This window comes from Cibotium barometz, chromosome 35 (assembly GCF_041138505.1).
Source record: "Cibotium barometz isolate CiBa-2024 chromosome 35, ASM4113850v1, whole genome shotgun sequence".
Taxonomy (NCBI): Eukaryota; Viridiplantae; Streptophyta; class Polypodiopsida; order Cyatheales; family Cibotiaceae; genus Cibotium; species Cibotium barometz.
The window spans coordinates 32,821,695-32,843,586 of NC_141080.1; the positions used below are offsets into that span (position 1 = coordinate 32,821,695).

At 40.6% G+C, this 21,892-nt stretch overlaps 1 pseudogene; it reads right to left on the bottom strand.

Annotated features, from left to right (window-relative positions):
• Positions 1–10,747: 10,747 nt before the first annotated feature.
• On the bottom strand, positions 10,748–21,656 carry LOC147618345 (laccase-4-like; annotated as a pseudogene).
• Between the last annotated feature and the right edge of the window lie 236 nt (positions 21,657–21,892).

A 21,892-nucleotide genomic window follows, 5' to 3' on the forward strand; every position in this document is an offset into this window, starting at 1 on the left:
CATATTAGTTATACTGGCTTTGCTATTTGGGTCCACAAATAGACTCAAAAAAAAATTTAGGGTTTTTCAAAAATTATGGAGCTTATGTTGTTATCTATTTAAGGCTTTTTTTTTTAACTTTCCAATAAATAATGTGCATATTTATGTATAGTGGTAAAATTTGTTCCAAGAAAGTCAATTAAAAAAGTCTCTTTCGTACATGAAATTTATAAAATAAAAATTTAATTGAAAAAGATTGATATCTCTTTAAGTTTTTTGGACTCCTTCTATGCCATTTGAAAGTTAAGTTGTTTCCTATGTCAAACAATTCTAGTTTATAAATCTATGGAGGTCACACATGTTCTTAATCTTGAAAAAAGTGTCAAAATTCATGGAGTTTTTAAATGTACACATGAAATTCTATATGTGATTGCAAAAAAAGTCTATTTTCAAGCTATTTTTAAGCTTTCATGCATTTTGGGAGAGAATATTTTTAGGTAATCCTCATGAATAGTGTTTAATAATTAAGCTTTCAAGCTTTCTTGGCTATAGTGTTCCTCTCCCACATGAGAGATAGGGTGTAGAATTCTCTTGAGACTAGACCACGTATACTTTGTGAATTAGTAATATCTTGAGAATTCTCTTGAGACTAAACCATGTATACTTTTGGTGAATGAGTAATCTCCTTTCTTTATACCTGAGGTTCATCTACAAATTGTAGAGGATATTCTAAATACTACTTCCTTCTATTTCTTTGCCATTTCTTTGATAGTAAATATCTTTCTTATTAACGAGCGGTACACAAGTTTGCTCAGTCCAAAATGTAATAACAAGGTCTTTCAATCAGGGATTTCACTGACGTAAACGAGAACATGTGAACATGTTAATAACACAAAAAATCTTGTGATCACATGTTATATTCACAAAGCTTTCACAAGGGCCTAAAAAAATTATCTTTGTCGGGCATAAAAAATCTTCTTAGGTGGCCACTGACCTACTATTATGTGAAGATGGTAACATGAGAACATGTGAATAGCTTATTCCCATGTGTAGCCAAGCTTTTAAGGGGTTCCCAAATGGCAAGTGACCTGTTATTTTGTGAACGGTAACATGAGAACATGTGAATAACTTGTTCACATGTGTTATTATCACAAAAAATCTTGTGATCACGTGAATATTAAATCCCTGCTTTCAATTCTCTACCTTTGGATGTATATAGTTATAACAACACTTTGCTTATACCTACAAGACAAGCCACATCATTGAATGTGACACAATTGAAAAAAGAAGGAAGGGTGAGAACAACAATCTTCCAAGCAAAGAGAAGAGAGGGTAAAAACATGAGAATTGGAAAAATAAATCCTCAAAAAATGATAAAGGACACATTTATAGGTTGTCATGGTCATAGCATAGGAGTAATTGAAATCTAGGTGGCCACATGGCATAGTACTCCATAGTTAACATGCTAAAAAATGGTTATAGCAGAGGAGTAATTGAAATCTAGATCGCCACATGGCATAGTACTCCACATTTAACATGCTAAAAAATGATAAATAGAAGGATATAGGTTGGCATGGTCATAGCAGAGGAGTAATTAAAATCTAGGCCACATGGCATATTACTCCGTAGTTAACATGGTAAAAAAGGATTGGTGCATTCCTAAAGAAAAATGATGAAACAATGTACTATTTAAACTTATACTACTTGAGCTTATAATGATGAAACATTGAAATATAAACTTTTAAACTACTTGAACTTACAATGATTACCTATGTATTTAATTACAAAAGGGACCTATCTAGTAGATGAGTTTTTTGTAGACGACCTCTTGAATCCCCTGTCCTCCCTATTCCCACTGTCCCTATTGTTACAGAATCCACCTCTATTCCAAACACCATAGTTAAGAACCCTCCCATACCTAATATCAGCTTATTTCCCTTTCCCTCAGGCTACTAGGACTGTACCTTTGAGCATTGTGAATCTTTTCTTACATGCCTCTAGTTTCATTCCTGCTTTTTGCACTTGTAGTTTCTTTTCTTTGTTGTTGCCTGCTCCATTGGGTCCTGCATCCTTGTCCCCTTGGCTATGTTTTGCAACTCCCAAGGCTTTTGTAGGATTGGATCCTACTAGTTTTTCTATGTTTGGATTTTTGGATCCTTCATTCGGATTTCTATCTTCATCCTAGAAGGGAACCATCTGCCTGTAGGTAGGTGTGGGGGGTTGCATTTCCTCTGTCAGCTTCTTCAGATACTCACCCCACACCTCCTTTAGGTCTTCCAATGTGTGGCTTTCCCATTGTTCCATCTGCTCCACTTCTAGTTTGTACACCTGTGGGAGCTTTTTGCATCCAGAACTACTAGTCTTGCTTCCGCCTTCACTAGCTCCACTTTGCCTTTGTCCGCTCTGGCGTGCACCTCTAATTTTTATGTGCTCTTCTATGATTAAGATGATCTGACCCTTGGCCCTTGCTTGGATTTATTAAGCCCTATCCATCACTTCTTTGAGTTGCATGTTTACCTCCTCATTCCTAGCCAAACCCCTTTTATCATTACCATTTCTCTTTTTGTCTCATCATTCTCCCTATGGAGTCCCAATAGTTTTCTTTGCATCTCCTCCATCCTGCCTGCTTCCCTCCTTCTTCTACCCAACTCCTCTAATGTTAGGTTGGGGCTGATCTTTGTCTCTGTTTTGGGTAGGTGGCATTCTCAATTTGGTCTTTAAGGTTGTGGTAGAGCACCTCCTCCCAAGCCACCTTCGTCCCCGCCTCCGCTGCCTTTCACCAGTCCGAAGACTCTTCTTGACATATAGTATGGCTTGTGGGTGAGATTGATCCTCTCAACCACAAAGTGCATACGCTTCTATCTGTCCTCATCTAAAGTTACCATAATTGCAATTTACACATGATAGGAGTTTGGCTTATCACTGCCACTTTGAGATGCATACATCATGGGGGATGCAAATGGTGTGGATTGTCAAAGAAAGAGACCGAAAACTCCCACCACCGCCAAAATACTATCCAAAATGCTAAACACTTGTTGCAGACTATCCCAAATCCAACATTACCCTGCAAAGAGACATTTATTTTTCAATAACATTTGTATCATGTTTAAGCATGTTGAGAAAAGGAAAATACTGATGAAGTACATGGCACATGGCTATATTGCCTTTCCTCATAAGTACATTCTTCATATAATAAGTATAGAGTATTTTACAAAATCTATTTGGATTATTGTAAAGAGGGAGCTACATTTAGTATGACACATGGTTCATTTGTATTTCCTCATAATTACACTCTTTTCAAGTGTAGAATAATCCAAAATTTTTAAAGGTTTAATAATTGCAAGTCATGTTGGTATAAAGTTTAGTGAGAATTAGTGCGTATTATTGTCAAGAGGGAGCTACATTCAGTATGACACATGTTCATTTGTCTTTCCTCATAATTACACTCTTTTCAAGTGTAGAGTAACCCAAAATTTTTGAAGGTTTAATAATTCCAAGTCATGTTTATATAAATTTTAATGAAAAGAAGTGCGTATAGTTTCAAACCAAAACACCTTCACAAAGGAGTGCATATAGTTTCAAACCAAAACACCTTCTTATAAACCTTGTTAAATTGTTAAAAACACAAAATTTCATGGTTCTTCAACCATCTCTAATTAATTTAATAATTAAACTTGTTCACTTCTTTTACATATTTTAATATAAAGTTAGCCTCATAAATGACATTGGTAAGACTTAAAACTCTTAGGAGCACCTTTTATCATAAAAGTACCATAATAAAGGGGTTTTTGTTACATGCAAAATTTGTTTATTGAAAAAATATCCCAAAAAAAATGATCACACATCATTCCAACACAAGCATTATATCTGCTAATCCACCCTATTAGCTATCCTAATTTATTTATAAAATTACAGTGTGTTAAATATTGTTAATATTATAAGATGGAAACACTATAAGTAAGAAGGGAGAGAGAAAGGATTTGCACTCATGATGATGGAGTAACAGATGCACTCAAAGGGAGTACCACCATGGAAGATTATGCATGAAGCTCTCAAATTATGAGTATCATTCATTAATTGTGAATATAGGAACCATTGTGCAAGCTTCTATGATAGTGTATGTGTGTTGCAGATCTAGAAGGGATAGATGAAGGGTTCTACAGAGCCTAGGATGTGATACAAAAGGTTTAACTAGAATGGGACGAGTTGGAGAGAATAGAGGCGTGCTGTTGTGAGAGGATCATACGAGAAAGGGAGGAGCTTGAGCTCGAACATAGGGCATGTTTTGAGAAAAGCACATGTGAGTAGGGGAGGATCTAGATAGTGGAGCTTAGGAGAGAGGTGGAGTGGAGCTTGGGAGTCCGAGGGGGAGAGAAAGAAGGAGAGGTAGGGAGGGCAGTTGTGGGAGGAGATATGAGGGAAGATGCAAGGAGGTGCTGAAAGGTAGGGAGGAGGGACGAGAGAGGGAGGTAGGAGGGACGAGAGAGGGAGGTGTAGAAAGGGAGGGAGGATAGAGGGAGGAGATGCTCAAAAAGGAGGAAAAATAACTAATGCACATGCAAAAGAGGGAAAGTGAGATATACAAGAAAGGAGAATTTCTAAATTTGGAAATTGATATGTGTAAAGTGACAATTAGCTACTTTCAAAAGTGACATCCTAGTATTAAAAAGTGACTAGTAGATTTTAAAAGTTACATTTTAGCCTTTCAAAGTGACATCTTATAGTATCCAAATCTATGATCACAACCCAACATTTTTTCCAAGTTGGCATCCTCCCATTAGACCCTTTACTAACCCTCGTTTTAATCATCAAGAGCATATTAGGGAGTTTAAAAAAATTTCATTATTTTGGTAATTTGATTTTTAATCTACTTTTTAGAGTATCTTGAGCATACGAATTCCAAAGTTGTTGGATAATGTGGATTTAGAACCTACTCTTCAAGAGCTTTCCAAAGATATGCTACATAAGGGGGTTTTGACAAAGTCTTTAAAGGGTTCACTATGCCTATCATTTTTTATCTTGCAAAATGGGAATTGGGATTTTTCCAAACTCCCTAATATGTGCTCTTCTATGATTAAGATGATCTGACCCTTGGCCCTTGCTTGGATTTATTTAGCCCTATCCATCGCTTCTTTGAGTTGCATGTTTACCTCCTCATTCCTAGCCAAACCCCTTTTATCTTTACCATTTCTCTTTTTGTCTCATCATTCTCCCTGAGAACTAGGAGACCCCCTCTGAAGAAGTGTCCAACTAGGGCCCGGAGGTTTCTCGACACCAATACGATGATTAATGGGGCCGGAGGGTGGCAAAGTGGTGCTCCTATTCATCAAATGGCGCATCTTAATGTAACACATATCCTCTGTGTGCCACCTACCCAAACATTTCTCATAAGTGCAAACAATAGTGGGGCAATCTTTGGAAAGATGGCCAGATACATGACAAGCTCGACACACCATGTTGGTGGGATTAGGCTCAGGTTGACGTGTGCAGACAACAAGTTTTGTTGGCGTTTTAGAAAATTCACATCAAGAGTCACAGCCTTCACATTTTCATTAAGTTGGTTCATGTAATTTGTCATCATGTTTTTCAAATCCCCAATACTAGATGCGGTGCTTTCATACCCATCCCCCCCTTGTGCAGGTGGTGGAGTGGTAGAAGTAGAATCAGGGTAAGTCACATACGGTGATGGAGCATGAGGGGCAGGAACATGATTTTGTGAAGAGGTTAGGGGAGCCACGATGCTAGAAGAAGGTGGGGGTGCTAAAGGCAAAAGAGGTGGTGAGGTCACTTGAAGGTGAGGTGGTACAACGGGTGGGAATTGGAATGGTTGAGTTAGTTGAAGTTGAGGCACATACGACGAGGTTGGCCAAGGTTGTTGTTGCGGGGAGGGAAAAACGGGAGTATGTGGTGCTAGCCATGGATAATACGAGGGAGATGGAGTCATGGCCTGTTGTGGCTCATAAACACATCGATAAGAGCTCTCCACATTAATGGTAAAAGTGATGGCCGTATTCAAGTCATTTGGGGCTTGAGCTCTAACCAAAATTTGGATGCTAGGGTGTATGCCTCGTAGAAACGAGTCCATGATGGTGAGCAGGTCGATGTCAAAAACGGGAGTGTAATGATCAACAAAGTTCCTAAACCTTGTGGCTGCTTTTTCCATGGTCTCATGCGGGTGATTTTGCTTGAATGAGTGTAATTGCTCAAAAAATGCAAAGAAGTTTGGAGGTTTGCGAAATTCAGGCAAGAATTTGTGCTCAAAATCGGCAAAGTTTTGGATGGAGTTTGGTTGTTGCTTGGCGAGCCAATTTGAGGCCTCACCTTTGAGTGTAGTGCTAAAGTAATTCATCACATGCCCTTCATCGACGATGTGTGAGATCAAACAAGCAATTTTGAAATTGTTTAGATGAGCGGTGGGATCCTCCAACGGTGTCCCATAGAATGTGGGGAATGGGATGAGGGGTGCATCGGGATGGGCCAAATTTGGTGGCAAAACCAAAGGTGATTGAATGGAGAATGGAGGAGGAAGTGGTGGTTGAGCCATAATTGGAATTAGTATAGAAATTACGATCCCAGGTGAACTCCCCCCCGATGATGGTGAAGGAGGTGAACTCTGTAATGGAAAAGTGCTAGTGTGGGGCAAGATTGAAGTAGGTGTTGCTTGGCTTTCTCCCTTTTATGGTATCTCTTAGATCGGTCACTCTCTCTCAAGCTCTCTTGCCAATCTTTGGCACTTTGCATAAGTCCCCTTTCCAAGTAGGTTCGTGCCTCGGTTCGATTTAAATGGTGAGCTTCCCGTACGGTGGATTAGGGACCAAGGAAGCGGCCTATGAGTGAAGCGCTAGGTCACCTGCGGCGAAGGATTCTAGTGGGTGCTGACCATACGGTGCTCGGGCTCTGGGTTGCCGAAGATACCCACACGTGCGTCGTGGAAGATATTGGAACAAGGAATAAGAGTTGTTTTCTGAAACCGGAAATGGATATGGTTGATTGACCTTGCTGGTCCTCAACGGATGAGTCCATGGCCCTTTTATATGGATCTGTGGGTTGATCTTGTTGATCTTCCACGGAGATTCCATTCTATTATATGAATATATTGCCGGTTACTATGAGCTAGGAACTATGGAAAAGGCCCCTGAGTGAACAGGTGATGAGCGTTCTGGTTACCAATGATGCCATAAGTATACCGATGAATGAATGACTGGAAATAAGGATTCAACCAGAGATTGAGGATTGTCATCAGTGACATAATGGTTTCATTAAAGGATTGTTTTAAAGTTAGCTGATGCTAAGAAAAAGGCAATTTCATATTGGGTGTGTAAGTGGTGTGACTAGTTTTATGTTTGTATGAACTTCCGGCTAGGGGTCCTTGGAACTCTTTTCCTTGGTACCCAAGACAAAACCTAACCAAATTCCAAATTGGATCCCATCACTGCAGTGGTTGGGCGGTTGGCTAACCCATGGGATCTGGGGTTAGGCTGGACTGATGGATCCGTAAATCGAGACTCAATTTTTGTTATTACGATAGATAAAGTAAATCCCGGACAGTAATTGTTCTATGGATAGGAATCAACGGCTGTGCCTCTTGAATGGGAAAAAAAGCATTGATCCCAATGATCCAAGTGCAAGTTTCTTCCTTGATCTGACCGAGTATCTTTATAGATGCAATCCGATCAGTTTGTTCAGAAATGATTTGACTACATTAGAGTAAAAATTGTCCTGGTGGAATCACCCGTGCTTTCCGGGTAAAGGAATTTTTTCCGGGTTTGGTTTTGGGTAAATCGACGGATTAGTCTCTTGTCCGGATATCCATGGGTGAGGCATCGAATGTGGGACCCCTGTCCCGCGCGAGAAGTGCTACTTCCGCTGCTAGTACCCCGAATCCGTTGCTCGGTGGAAACAGGGATCTCACAAGGGCGACGTGTGCAGACAACAAGTTTTGTTGGCATTTTAGAAAATTCACATCAAGAGTCACAGCCTTCACATTTTCATTAAGTTGGTTCATGTAATTTGTCATCATGTTTTTCAAATCCCCAATACTAGGGACGCGGTGCTTTTATATCCATCCCCCCCTTGTGATGTGCTGGTGGTTGAGTTGTAGAAGTAGAATCAGGGTAAGTCACATACGGTGATGGAGCGTGAGGGGCATCAACATGATTTTGTGAAGAGGTTAGGGGAGCCACGACGCTAGAAGAAGGAGGGGGTGCTAAAGGCAGAAGAGGTGGTGAGGTCACTTGAAGGTGAGGTGGTATAACGGGTGGGAATTGGAATGGTTGAGTTAGTTGAAGTTGAGGCACACACGATGAGGTTGGCCAAGGTTGTTGCGGGGAGGGAAAAACAGGAGTATGTGGTGCTAGCCATGGATAATACGAGGAGATGGAGTCGTGGCCTGTTGTGGCTCGTAAACACATCGATAAGAGCTCTCCACATTAATGGCAAAAGTGATGGCCGTATTCAAGTCATTTGGGGCTTGAGCTCTAACCAAAATTTGGATGCTAGGGTGTATGCCTCATAGAAACGAGTCCATGATGGTGAGCAGGTCGTTGTTAAAAACGGGAGTGTAATGATCAACAAAGTTCCTAAACCTTGTGGCCGCTTGTTCCATGGTCTTATGCGGGTGATTTTGCTTGAATGAGTGTAATTGCTGAAAAAATGCGAAGAAGTTTGGAGGTTTGCGAAGAAGTTTGGAGGTTTGCGAAATTCACACAAGAACTTTTGCTCAAAATCGGCAAAGTTTGGGATGGAGGTTGGTTGTTGCTTGGCGAACCGATTTGAGGCCTCACCTTTGAGTGTAGTGCTAAAGTAATTCATCACATGCCCTTACTCGACGATGTGTGAGGTCAAACAAGCAATTTTGAAATTGTTTAGATGAGCGGTGGGATCCTCCAACGGTGTCCCATAGAATGTGGGGAATGGGATGAGGGATGCATCGGGATGGGCCGAATTTGGTGGCAAAACCAAAGGTGATTGAATGGCGAATGGAGGAGGAAGTGGTGGTTGAGCCATAATTGGAATTCGTATAGAAATTACGATTCCAGGTGAACTCCCTCCAATGATGGCGAAGGAGGTGAACTTTGTAATGGAAAAGTGCTAGTGTGGGGCTACATTGAAGTAGGTGTTGCTTGGCTTTCTCCCTTTTATGGTATCTCTTAGCTCGGTCACTCTCTCTCAAGCTCTCATCTTTGGCACTTTGCATAAGTCCCCTTTCCAAGTAGGTTCGTGTCGTGGAACCAAGACCAAGTCAAGGTCCCATCGGGCGTGCCACTGTCTGGGAAATATCTGCACGAGCAAGGCAAAGAGGACAAAACCCGACAACCCCCCTAGATATCCAACAAAGAATGGAGCTACACTTTCCCAACACCCTAAAGGAGAAGGCACTAGTAGATAGGACTGTGTGCTATGGATCTTTCTGACAAGTACGGTGCTGCAATGATGGAGTGCCGATGATGTATACACACACAAATGTTAAACAAGCTTTGTGCTAAATGACAAAAGAGCGAGATGACACCACGACACCAATGAACGAGGCAAAATGTAGCGTGAAATGTGATTTGTTCATTGAATTTCACGTGCGCAGTGCTTGATTCATAAAGCAAATTTATGTAGCTTTTATATGAGAAAAACAGAGAGATCTTATCTAGCCGCTTTTTGCTTGATGTTGATGAAGCTTTTGTGCGCTCGCCGATGATGCCCTCCACGAGAAACAATGCCCTCACGGCCCTCAAGAATTGAATTTTACAATGCTTTCAATTTTTGAATAGAAACAACTTACGAGGCTTGCTAACGCATGACTATGTGAGTGTGTGAGTGCGAAGCTTTGCTATTGTTTGTCATCGAAAATCACACCTGCTTCTTTGTTGCAAATATCTTCTCCTCTTCTACTTCCCTCTTCACATGCAAGGAAAAGAAACAATGTTATTATGCTTTTTTCCTTCCTTTATTCTCTTGGTCAAGTGAAAGCGGGAACAACCTCTTTTTAACGACATTTTTTTTATAAAGAAAAGCTTGAAAAAAAAATATAATATGAAGTTTATTTCCCTGCAATGCGGCCGAGACGAATCATTCACTTTCTCTCCTTCACTCTTCCGCTTCTAGACACCAGAACAGGGTGCCCGCACTTGCTCACAGATGGCTTGGTGGTCTCGATGAGCGCACCTCTCTCTCCTCAAGCGAACGCGTGCAGCGATTAGCAGAGCTTTGTCTCACTTCCGTCGCTCGCAGCACAAGGGCCTTGCTCACAGATGGCTTGGTGGTCTCGATGAGCGCACCTCTCTCTCCTCAAGCGAACGCGTGCAGCGATTAGCAGAGCTTTGTCTCACTTCCGTCGCTCGCAGCACAAGGGCCGGCCTTGAAAATGGCTGCACTCTCTCTCTCTTCAAGCGAACGTGTGCAGTCCATGTGTTGGCGATGCTTCGCTTCAGGCATGCATGGCGGCGATTCATTTCCAACGCTGCTCGTCATTTTTTTCCAGCAAGCAAAGGTTTAAAGCCTTTAAAAATTAAAGTGGGCCAAGCCCAGCAAGGTAAGGTTTAAAGCCTTTAAAAATTAAAGTGGGCCAAGCCCTTAGTCCCACACATGCTTGAGTGGGGCGCCTTGATGCTAGCTTCTTGCTTGCAAAAAAAATGCTTGTGTGCCAAAACCAAGTGAGGGTATGAAGTGAAGGCATCACTCTTCAATATGCGCATGCTGCCACGCATATGCTCATGCATCAAAACATAGTGGAAGGGCGGAAAAAAAATGCAACAGCTTGCTACAAAGAATATTGTAGTTATGAGAGGAGAGGCAATATAGCCATGTGCCATGGAGTCCATTGGTATATCCCTTTTCTCAACATGCTTAATAAACATGATGTAAATGTTATTGAAAAGTAGATGTCCCTTTGCAAGGTAATGTTGGATTTGGGATAGTCTTCAAGTGTTTAGCATTTTGGATAGTCTTTTGGCGGTGGTGGGATTTTTTGGTCTCCTTCTTTGACAATCCACACAATTTGCATCCCCCATGATGTATGCATCTCAAAGTGGCAGTGCATAAGCCAAACTCCTATCACGTGTAAAACTCAATTATCGTAAGTTCACTACTTACAAGAAAAATCTTTTTAAATAGACTTCACAATGGTACCCATCTCAGAGATATATCGGCTAGAAACTAGATGGAAAGTGGATGCGTCCCCTAGTTGAAAAGCACCTGTGATAAAGAATATAAAATGTCAAAATGTTTCTCTAGAGCAGATGAAATATTGTGACCCTACGAAGAAGAATAGATTGCATGTATGCATGTACTTGTAATGTATACATATACATCACAAGTATACATGTAACACATGCATGTATGCTTGTACCTGTAATGTATATAATACTCAAGACATGGAAACAACAATTTGCATGCATGCAAGGTGCAATGAAAGGTATCTATATACACTACAAGTATGCGTGTAGGTGTGTGTATACAAGTACATGTATGCATGTACTTGTAATGTATATTCGCAAGATTACAAGGAATCAACGATTGCATGCATGCAAGGTTAATGTATGCAATGGAAGGTATCAATACACATTACAAGTATACATGTAGGTGCAATATACACATACATGTACTTGTTATAATGCATATACTCAAGACATGGAATCAACAATTGCATGCATGCATGCATGCAAGGTTAACACATGCAATGAAAGGTATTTGTGTATATACGTGTTTTATATAGCTGATTGAGTTTACCTAGATTATCGGTGAAGAAGCGAAGAGCAACTCATTCTCCTGGTGGGATGGCTATTGTGTTCATGGCAGGAGGGTCAATGAGGTTGAAGTGGTCTGGTTCTAATGATGCATTGTAGTTGCCTAGGCCCATGCCCACCACATAGAAGTTATAGCCATGCAAATGGAAGGGGTGGTGTGGGGTGGAAAAAAGAACACGGGAACAGGCCTCTATAGCTTCCCACTCCACCAACCTTGGAATCACTAGCACAAAATGGGGGCACCATAGTCAAACACCCAGCAAACACATACACTTCCACTGTGTGCATGACGAGGTAATCGAAGGCTGGCACAAAGTGCGCTGTGAGAGTGTAAACCCATGGACTACACCACCAAACACGTCAATCACGCCTTCTCCTGCAAATCAACACACACGGGATACCAACACACAACCATAGCTAGATACATCACCAGTATCATTCATCCTTGAATTCCTAGTCAACACTTCCATACAAGCTTCTTCCGACACACAAGATTTTCCTCACACAACCATCTCACATACATGACACCTTCACATCAACACAAAAGATGTATACTCACAAGGTTGTCCCCCATTCATCTTGGCTAATCCCTCTCTCACCTCTTCTCAGAAACATCATTGCCTCAGCCTTCGAGCTGCCCTGAGATACGAGGAGGCAGTAACCCAACAAAACCACATGCACACACTCTCTCTCTGCTCCAGCCAACCTGCAGAGCTAACAAAAGAAACACACCACTCTATGCAGAGGCGGCTACCCAACCAAGAGAAAACTTTGCTCTTATCTCTGCGGCAGTAAAGGCAACAAGACACCCTCTCTCTCTGCTACCAGCTCTGCGCAGCTAACAAAAGAAACCTCCATGCCACTAGCCACCAAAAAGAGGAGAGAAAATGCTGCCAGTTGAAAAGTTGTCTTCTCCAGTGCTGCCTTCCATGGGAGAGAGAACAGTCTTGCTCTTCCTAGAGCCCGCTCCTCCCTCGAATCATCACGATGTCGAGCCCTTGAACTGCTCAAAGACGCCAGAAGCAGCACCACCAACAAACACACTGTAGTTCGCTCCCTCTCACTCTTCCTGCTACCAGCTTCTCCCGACGGCAAAAAATAGAGAAACACCTAGAAAACTCCCTGCATATGAGAGGCGCCCCTCTACAACGAAAAACTCTCTGTCTCTCCGTCTCCACCGTCCACTGAGAACTAGCGGCTCTCCAAAACAAAAAGAACCCCTTCTCTCTGTCGCCACCAGGCTGCAAAAAACTAAAAAAAACCTGCTCGTCGTCGCTGGCAGCTATACTACCTCTTCCTTGCTACCAGCCACCGCCGGCTACAAAGAAAAACCAAAGCAACACACTTCTACCCAAAAACTCCCTCTCTCTGTAGGTGGCAACCACCACAACAAGAAAACAAACTCCTTGGTGGAATCGGGCAAGTCCCATATCGGCGCTCTGCATTTGGAAATCACGTGCCCACCATGATTCTGCTACATTTTCTTTTGTTGATGTTTTCACTTTCACAACCTTTTTAAATAAAATTACATGGTATTTATTGAGGCCCTTATGTATTAAGGCCTTTAAGCTCCATGCACTACCAACTGTCATCACGTGCTTGTTAAAAATGGAGCGCCATAGACTGCATCCAGAATCAGCCCACGATCGACCAGCCATCATCACATTTGGGGTTTCCATATGCTTCCACATGGAGACATCACCAAGAGCTCGTAAAAAAACATAAAACCAGCCACTCTGTACACCTGCTAGGGCATTCAGGGCAAAGCTTTTTTGCATGCGATGCATCCCATATGTACACAAGCCCAAAACATCTTTACAAAATTTTGCCTAATAGGTGGCTCTTAAAAAATAGGGTTTGTGTGTTTTGGAGCACCGCACGTTGGATTCAAAGTCCACTACTTTAACTTTGGTTCCAAATATTGCAAACTTGTCCTCTAGAGAGGGGCCCGTGTAGTTGTAATTGTGGGGTAGGTGCCCATTATACTTATTTGAGTGTTTGTACGTAATCCACCAAGTAGACATTAGGAACTCAATGGAGTCTCTTTGGGCCCTTTAATTTGCCATGAGGTTATGGAAACATTTAACTTTTTTACAAATAGGAGCCCGCCATGTAAGCAAAAACCATGGGTTTGTAAGAGAGGTGTAAGAGTGGTCAAAGGGTGCACTTTTTTCCCAAAAAAGGGGAGGGGGGCAATTTTACAATTTTCGAACCTCCATAACTTCTACATACAAGCTCCAATTTGAGCGGAGATTACAGATCCCGGATCTACACATCAAGAGCTTTCCATAGATATCTTACATGATATGGTTTTATCCGCTAGATTTTAAATTCCATTTTCCCTCCAAAATTCAAATTCGAATAAAGTAGCCGTTTTGAAGCTTCAAATTAGAAAATGTTTCTTCTTAAGAGAAAAGGTTTGACTCCCTTAAACTGCCAAATAAAAGGGCCCAAGAAGACTCCATTGAGTTTCTAATGTATAGCCCACAATATATCCGAGAGAATGGAAATGATGTAATGGATGGGAAATGTTTTGGGTCACATTCCATTGTTGTTTCACAGTGTGAATACTGCAACAGGAAAGAACCCAATGTGATAATGGGTAGGGATCGTAAGCCTCTACAGGGTACAACTGAGAGACCAATGGTTACTGCGCAAGGTATGAAACTATGATAAGATTTTTTTGTGCTCAAGGAAAATGCTCAAAGGATGTCCCTATCCTAAATCTCCAGTAGATAATAAAATTAAGATGAATGATTGAAACCTTAGGAAAGATTACCATTGCGTGGTCGATTAGATATGCACAGATGCACAATTGAAAATAGAAAGTGCATGGGCAACAAGGGAAAGTCGGTGCTGACGGTTTTGGAAGGAAGGAGACGGGCTGTGATATTTTTATGGAAGGAATGGAGGCGGCGATGAGAAAAAATTGAGAATTGGGGGAAGATTTTGGTGACTATCTCCGTGTGGATCTTTGATGAGAGATGAGAAAGTGCAAAGAGTGACTGCAGTAGTGGAGAGTGTCTCCTGTAGGTTGGTTTGTTTTGTTGAAGGTTGCAGGGTGGAGTATCTACAGTTGTTGAAGCTTTGCAGACAATAAGAAAAAGCAGTAAGAAGGATTGTTTGGATCAGAGTAAAGGGTGAGCTAGAGAACATAGAGTTGGATAGGTGTGTCCCCTAGGCTCTCTGAGAGAAGCTTCTTTGTTAGAGACTTGACCCATTTTGATTTCTTCTTGACTGGAGCTACTTGAAGGTGAAGCTTTGAAGTGATGTTCTTGGGGTCTTCCTGAGGGATATCCTTGAGTTTATTGGGTGTTTCCTTCTTATGTTTATGCTAGGTCTCAGGAATGTTGAAACAATGACGTATTTTCTATATCTGAAGCAGACAGAGTTTGGTTTGTGATGTCCTTTATTTTGATGTCTCTGTTATGAAGAAGATGTTGTTTTCTTTAGGTTTGTGGTGGAGATAAAGCTTTTGAGTGTGTGAGTTTAAAGATTGGGGATCTCGTTCTGGGTCAGTGCTACTGACTCAGTGTGTTAGTTGAGTAGAGAAGATTTTGAGTCTGCTGGTGGGTGTCAGCTAAGCATCAAAATATCAACAGAAGGCGTAGGAACCTTGCTTTGGTTTGTCTGAGTTAAAGGGAAGTGATCCTGAGTTGCATCTGATAGTTAGAAGTCTGTCAAAGGTCAGGTGTTAGCAGTCAGAAGGCTTTGTGGTCTGAATCGTGTTTTTGTGGTAGCTAGAGCTAGGTTGGAGTCAACTGAGTGTCCACCACATGGTAGGATTCATGTTTGGTTTGCGTGTCTAGAGGGTATAGAAGTTCTAGATGATGTAGACTAGAGAAAGCCTCCAGCTGAGTCATTTTAGTTGGTTGGTCAGGTATAGTCAGATCTAAAGCAACTGTGTGTCAGTTGTAGCCAGAAGGGTGTCTATAATGTGATATCTCTTCAAGTTTAGAGCTACCAGAGGGCCTCTGTGTGTCAAAGGACATTTGGAGATGTTTCTAAGTCAGTTGGTCTGTGTCAGATTGCACTTGTGTTATATATATAAAAGAGAATGATAGGGTGAATAAGTACATGAATGATAGGATCGATTACCATATAGATTACTTGTAGTATATATAAAAAAGAGAATGATGCGTGATCAATATTTTTTATTTTGAGATTGTTTTCAATAAAAAATGTGTATGTGTAAGATAAACCCCTTCGTTATGATACCTAATAATAAAAAAGAAGTTCCTTAATGGCATAAGACTTTGAAGTCTTACCAATGTCATTTGTGAGGCTAACTAACTTTATGTAAAAGTACTAGTTTAATCATTATATTATTTGGAGATTGGTGAAGAACCATAAACTTTTGTGTTTATGAAAAAGATTTACAAAAAAGGTGTTTTGGTTTAAATATATATGCACTCTACTTTTCATTAAAATTTATACAAACGTGACTTGGAGTTAAATGCAATCTTTAAATAAATAAAACTCGTGTATCACAAAGAATGTAATTATGAGGAAAGACGAATGAGCCATGTGCCATCGTCAATGGATCTCCCTCTTTACAATAATCTAAACATACTTTTACAAATACTCTATACTTGCAAAGAATGTAGTTATGAGGAAAGGCATATGGCCATGTGCTTTATTTATGCTAAATGGGGTGGTTTGACCTTTTTGTTGAACAAATTAATTGACCACCCTGTGTTGGAAAAAATTATCATATTCTAGGCTTTTCTAAATAATTCAAGTTGATGTGAATGAGTACTAAGGCTTTAAAGAGTATGTATGCATGTGATTGGCAACAAACTATGAATGAGTTCTAAGGCTTTAAAGAGCATGTATGCATGTGACTGGCAACAAACTGTGAATGAGTACTAAGGCTTTAAAGAGTACGTATGCATGTGATTGGCAACAAACTTTGAATTCTACTAATGTGTAATCGACAACATTTGGTGCGTGAATAACTTGGAGCCTCAAATAAACAAACTAAGAAGGTACATGAAAATAAATATGCATTAATAAAATTATAAAAGGCAAGGAAGGTATTACTATTACCTAAATGAGTGATATAAATAAAATAATAATCTATAATTATTAGTAAATTTTACTTAAAAATATAGATTTACAATAGTTAAGTTAACATTTTTTCAATAGATCATGTATTATTAAAATATTAACAATATTCAACACATTGTAAGTTTTTAAATAAGTTAGAATAACTAATAGGGTGGATTAGCAAATATAATGCTTGTATTGGAATGATGTGTGATCATTTTTTTGGGATATTTTTTCAATAAACAAATTTTGCATGTAACAAAAACCCCTTTATTATGATACTTTTATGATAAAAAAGGTGCTGATCCTAATAGTTTCAAGTCTTGTCAATGTCATTTATGAGGCTAATTTTATACTAAAATATGTAAAAGAAGTGAACAAGTTTAGTTATTATAATAATTAGAGATGGTTGAAGAACCATGAAATTTTACGGTTTTAACAATTTAAAAGGGTTTATAACAAGGTGTTTTGGTTTGAAACTATACGCACTACTTTTCATTAAAATTTATATAAACATGACTTGGAATTATTAAACCTTCAAAAAATTTGGGTTATTCTACACTCGAAAAGATTGTAATTACGAGGAAAGACAAATGAACCATGTGGCATACTGAATGCAACTCCCTCTTGGACGATAATACGCTGCACTACTTCTCACTAAAATTTATACAAACATGACTTGGAATTATTAAACCTTTAAAAGATTTGGATTATTCTACACTTGAAAAGAGTGTAATTACGAGGAAAGACAAATGAGCCATGTGTCATACTGAATGTAGCTCCCTCTTATTACAATAATCCAAATAGATTTTGTAAAATACTCTATGCTTGTTACAAAGAATACTGTAGTTATGAGGAAAGGCAATATAGCCATGTGCCATGGAGTCCATCGGTATATCCCTTTTCTCAACATGCTTAGTAAACATGATGTAAATGTTATTGAAAAGTAGATGTCCATTTGCAAGGTAATGTTATTGAAAAGTAGATGTCCATTTGCAAGGTAATGTTGGATTTGGGATAGTCTTCAAGTGTTTAGCATTTTGGATAGTCTTTTGGTGGTGGTGGGAGTTTTCGGTCTCCTTCTTTGACAATCCACACCATTTGCATCCCCCATGATGTATGCATCTCAAAGTGGCAGTGCATAAGACAAACTCCTATCATGTGTAAAACTCAATTATCGTAAGTTCACTATTTACAAGAAAAACCTTTATAAATGCACTTCACAATGGTACCCATCTCAGAGATGTATCGGCTAGAAACTAGATGGAAAGTGGATGTGTCCCCTAGTTAAAAAGCACCCGTGATAAAGAATATGAAATGTCAAAATGTTTCTCTAGCAGATGAAATATTGTGACCCTATAAAGAAGAATCGACTGCATGTATGCATGTACTTGTAATGTATACATATACATCACAAGTATACATGTAACACATACATGTATGCTTGTACCTGTGATGTATATAATACTCAAGACATGGAATCAACAATTTGCATGCAGGCAAGGTTGATGTATGCAACAATGAAAGGTATCTATATACACTACAAGTATGCGTGTAGGTGTGTGTATACACGTACATGTATGCATGTACTTGTACTATATATACTCAAGAGTACAAGGAATCAACCGATTGCATGCAAGGTTAATGTATGCAATGGAAGGTATTTATACACATTACAAGTATACATGTAGGTGCAATATACACATACATGTATGCATGTACTTGTTATAATGCATATACTCAATCTTACATGGAATCAACAATTGCATCATCATGCAGGGTTAACACATGCAATGAAAGGTATCTGTGTATATACGTGTTTTATATAGCTGAGTAAGTTTACCTGGATTATCGGTGAAGAAGCGGAGAGCAACCCATCCTCCTGGTGGGACGGCTATTGTGTTCATGGGGCACGAGGGTCAACGAGGTTGAAGTGGTCTGGGTCTGATGATGCATTGTAGTTGCCTAGGCCCATGCCCACCACATAGAAGTTATAGCCGTGCAAATGGAAGGGGTGGCTCTCAAAAAATAGGGTTTGTGTGTTTTGGAGCACCAATTGCACGTTGGATTCAAAGTCCACTACTTTAACTTTGGTCCCAAAGATTGCAAACTTGACCTCTATAGAGGGGCCCGTGTAGTTATATTGGTATAGAGGCTCGCTGGGAAAATTGGTCTCGAAGGTGTCCGTTGCAGTGGAGGTGGACATTCCCGGCAAGTCAGCAGCATTCTTGCTTTCGTAATATGCCTGGTGCAGGTATGAAGAAGTCAAATGAAGCAAGCTTATACCGATTAGTTAATTGATGTTTGATTACACACATCAAAGATCAATGATGATGTGGTGATTAGTGAATATTGCAGGTATACTAATTAATTTCGTAGATCATGAGGCTTCAAACGATGATTAGCTGCTGCTGTAGAGGCGTTAAGTTGAATATGAGATCTCTTACTTGTAAGATGGAGATGTTGGGGGCGACAAATGTGATGTTGTTGATGGCCGTAGAGATTTTTTGTCCCTCCGGGCCGTAGCAGGTTTGTCCGGCCGGGCATTCTTCAAGCGAGTATCCCACGGTGAAAAGGAAGCTTTGGTTGACGGTCTGGGGCACTAGCGAGGGATACGCCTTGCTGTTTAAGCTTCTCAAGCTCCCCACATAATCAAGGGCATAATCAGAGCCATTAGCGGCCGGAATGAAGGTGGGAAAAGTATAGAGGCGCTGATCGACAGCTTGACTACTGTTGTTGGGGGTCGTGGTGGTGGAATTAGCTGATCCTTCATAGATAAACAAGGCGGTTGTGGTGGTTTTGGGGTATGGGACCTTGTCTTCTCTAGCCGATGAGTATGCGGATGCAGCCATGACATAGCTATCAATCGCCTGGTCTGCTGTTACTAGCACATCAGCTGTCTGTCCAGGCGCTAGCACTATCACATCTGTTGTATAAGGCTTACACAGTGTGCAGTCTGTCTCCACCACTGTCAACTTATGCTTTGCGACCTGAAAGAACATCTGAAAATTCATGGCCGCATTGATCACCCTCAGTAGATACGTCTCCCCCTGCTTCACCCTCACACTGGTTACATCTGGGGAAAACACCAACAATTCTAATCAAACTTTAATCACGCAAGCTGGTCACAAGTAGATTTGTTCAAAATAATTAATTCGTTTAAACTTTGATCCGCTTTCGGCCTCTGCACCTTGCTGTGAACAGTTGTAGAGCAAGCCAGGCTGCCCATTGATAGTGGTGGCATCAGACAAGTTGTAGCCTCCCCCATCTGCTAGAGCAAATTTCTCAACATCCAACACGTCCACGTTCCACCACTCTCCTGCAAGATCAAGTTGAAAGGTAAGCATTAATTTACTGTTCTCAACTAGGGGCGGGTGGCACGTACGTGTGCAGCTGCTGCGGCCACATTACAAGAATATGTGCTATCTTATCTCTAGCTATATATAGTCTAGTACAGATTCACCTAAGCTCTAACCCTTGCGAGTGATCGAATTAGCTTACCATTGCACAAGGTAAGCCTCAATTAAGTGTTGCTGCTACGAAAGTGCAGCCGGATTATATATATATAGAGTCCGAAGCTTTTATCTCTAGTTAGTATGGTTGCCTTCAATATAGTTCTAATCCTATGGCTAGTGTGATGATTAGCTGAGCAGAGTGATTATGCACTATATATAGGCTATGATCGATGATTAGCGTATTAACATAATGTGATTATGCGATATACATGGCTAGTGTGATGATTAGCTTAACATTGTGATGATTATACTGTATGGCTAATAGTTACCTAGGATGATGGGGAAGTCCTTGGTGGTGGGTTGCACGGGGAAAGGGTACGGCTTGCCGTACTTGGGCAGGATGATGAAGGCGCCGTACACGGTTGCCCGGAGCCAGCTGAGATGGGCGTGCCAGAAGAGCGTCCCTTGCTCTCGTACGACTCTGAAGCTGTGTGTGAAATGGGTGTTCGGGCGGGGACAGGGCACTGCGTGATGTAGGCGGGGCCGTCGGACCAAACTGTGTACATCTGCCTCACTCCATGCCTGCACAGCGGTAATAGATAAATATTCAAGCTGATGCAGGCGCATTACGAGATTAATACAATTTGAAAGGTCATTGATCTACTCATTACAACAGCAGCTGCTGAATAATTACAAGGTTATTTAAGAAATCATGAAGGCCCCAATTAAGGATGATTTAATATACCATAATTATTATAATAAGTATATCGTCTCGAAGTATCATAATAATAATTACCAGTGAATTGATATGTTTTCCACCACGTGATTAGACACTCTCACGTTAACTGTGTCCCCTTGCCGCACGTAGATAGTAGGCCCTGGGAAGAGCCCGTTCACTGCCACCAGCTGCTTGGTATGGCAAAGGCGAGTAACGTTGGTGTAATGCACCTGATCGATCATAAGCAAACACGATCATAATTATAATTGTATCCTGAATCGATATTCCTGGTCTTATGATTACTTACAGCGGCTAGATTATAAGCATTAATATTCCTATAACTGTACTACTCTTCGTTGATCAGTTTGATCGTTCTATCGTTAATCCTCCTGGTCATAACTACGTCTGCAGCATGATCTAAGCACTGATAATCAAACTCCTATACGTAGAGTTTGTCGATCGTATTTGACTACTACTGATGATGATTAAGTTTGATCTTAACGATCATTAATCGCTCTAATTATAAGTGTTGACCATAATGACCGAAAGCCTAATTTGTGGCTTAATTGAGATAATTGCTACCTTGAAATCAAAATGGTGTGTCATGGTTCCGTCGTCATTGACGACGGAGCCTGCACAGGCTAGACGCACTAGTATAAGCGCCGATCCAAGGAGGAGCAACAAAGAATGAATCTGAAGAATGGAGAAGAATATAGTCATTAAATTTGGGCTGAAGAGAATAGCAAATTGTGGTGTGGTGTAGGATGCGATTAATAAGAGAAAGCCAAGCCAAGCCAAGCCAAGCCAAGCTAAGCTAAAAAGAAGAAGTATGATTAAAGAATGTCGATCATGAGTGGATTAATATTGAACCCAGTACAAAGCCTTGATTTATATTGAACCTAGTACAAAGCCTCGATTTATATTGTGATCCGTGTAGCATGCATGGTTGACACGGT